At 45.3% G+C, this 2151-nt stretch overlaps 1 pseudogene; it reads left to right on the top strand.

The window, feature by feature from the left end:
- Window positions 1–608: 608 nt before the first annotated feature.
- LOC134931500 (5S ribosomal RNA) lies at window positions 609–727 on the top strand (annotated as a pseudogene).
- Window positions 728–2151: the final 1424 nt, after the last annotated feature.

Raw genomic sequence — 2151 nt, 5'->3', positions numbered from 1 at the left:
AGGTGCCCATGTCTCCTGCGGAGCACATCTATACCCCATGGTCCTTACGGAGTCCCCAGCATCCTCTACGGACTAGGAGAAAAAGATTTACCGGTAGGTTTAAAATCTTATTTTTTTCCCTATCTAGGGCAGTCATAAGGCCAAGCCATGGCTTCGGCTTGAATGGCAAAGGCAGTGGTTGCTGGGCTGATGCATTGAAAGGAGATTTTTTCAATAGAGCAAAAATCTCATATAGCTCATATAAAAGCAGACTGCAATGTTCCTGGAAAAGCAGCATTGGATATGGGCATTATTTCCTCTAGGGCATCAGCCCCAACTATACCTGCTCGCAGAGCAGTTTAGCTGGGTACGTGGAAGCTGATTCAGAACTTAAGATTTTGGAATCGTTATCCTTTTCTTGAAATATTCTTTTTGGTAAAGAATTGACATATATTCTGGAGTCAGAAGCAGACTCCAAGAAGGTCAAGTTCCTTCCACATACAGTTTCAAACCTAAAGTTTCGCATTTCGGCCCTTTTTTTGTCTCTGGGATGAGCGAAAGAAAAAAAGCCAATACAACAAGTATGGGAAGACTAGGAAAGCATTGGGTTACCAGAAGTCTGGATTGGGATCTACAGCTACACCACACTGGATAGGCCCAATCTCATCTGATTTGGGAAGATAAGCAGTGTTGGGCCTGGTTAGTACTCGGATGGGAGACCATCTGGGAATACCAGGTGCTATAGAAAAATAAACCATCAGTCTGATTGTGCGGGCCTCCGCCTGGGGGATCCCAGGCTGGGGGGGCGACTACTTCAGGTCGCACAGATCTGGCACAGTATCTCTAGGTTATGTTTTCGCCTTCAAGACAGCCATCTCGGGAAGAGACGAAGGCCAAGGCTTTGCAAGAAGCAGTTCAGAAATTGCTTCAGTCAGAAATAGTCATTCCAGTTCCTCCTGCAAACTAGGATAAGGTTTTACTCCAACCTGGTTTTAGTTTGGAAGCCAAATGGGTCATTTCGGCCCATGCTCAATCTTAAAATGCTGAACAAATACATTTGGAACTTCGGTTGCACTTGGAATTGTTACGTTCCTTATGTTTGGCATGGAGCCAGGGGATTATATGGTTTCCCTGGATATATAGGATGCTTACCTACATGTGCCTATACCACTGTCCATCAGTGTTATCTAAGGTTTGGCTATTCTCCAACAGCATTTTTAGTTCTAGGTCTCACCCTTTGGGTTAGCCACAGTCTCCAGAGTATTTACCAAGAGAATATGGGGGTAATGACACCTGATCTCCGCCAGCAGGGGTTAAGAATTTTCCCATACCTAGACGATCTTTTAATCCTGGCACAATCACAGGGATTGCTGTTATGTCATTTGCAACAGACAATAACGTGTTGGCAGAGGCACGAGTGACTCATAAATTGGGCAAAATCATCTCCAGTTCCGTCACTCCGGATGACTCACTTGGGGGCTGTACTGGATCAGGTCTGCAGAGAGTAATTTTTACTTTGCAACAAGATATCCAGGGTTTAGTCTAGGATTCAGGACTTGCTATACAGTCAAACGGTATCCATTCACGCAGCAATGCGGGTGATGGGTTTGATGGTATCTACATCGACAGGGTGGAGTATGCACAATTCCACTCGAGGTCTCTGTAGCGTCTGATTCTTACCAAATAGAATCTCCGCACTGGATATGCCCAAATCTCTTTGGATCATGGAAGCTAAGCAGTGTTTGGCCTGGTTGGTACTTGGAGGGACCACCTGTGAATTGCATCAGATAATAAAAACGGACTATGGTACTTACGAGAAAAGTAAGAAGGTCGTTAGCCTGGTGGCTACAGACATCCCAGCTGGACAAAGGGAAATCCTCTTGATATCAGATTGGGAAAATTCTGACACTGGGGAGCAGTGTCAGGAAAGTTGTGTTTCTAAAGAAGAAAGTTTTCTGCCGATAAAGGTTGGAACCTTGGGCCATATACAGGGCACCGGTGTAGGCACGGGACAGTTTTCGGGGAAAACCAGTCCAGTTCCGTTCGGACAATTTGACAGCAGTAGTGTACCTCAACATCAGGGAGGAAATTGCATCCTAAAAGTGATGGAGAAGGTAAGTCACATACTAAAGTGGGCAGAACTTCATCCAACCTTGTCCGCCGTTTTCATTC

This window comes from Pseudophryne corroboree, chromosome 5 (assembly GCF_028390025.1).
Source record: "Pseudophryne corroboree isolate aPseCor3 chromosome 5, aPseCor3.hap2, whole genome shotgun sequence".
NCBI lineage: Eukaryota > Metazoa > Chordata > Amphibia > Anura > Myobatrachidae > Pseudophryne > Pseudophryne corroboree.
Note: the sequence above shows the minus strand (reverse complement) of the source record. Positions and strands in the feature narration are given on the sequence as shown.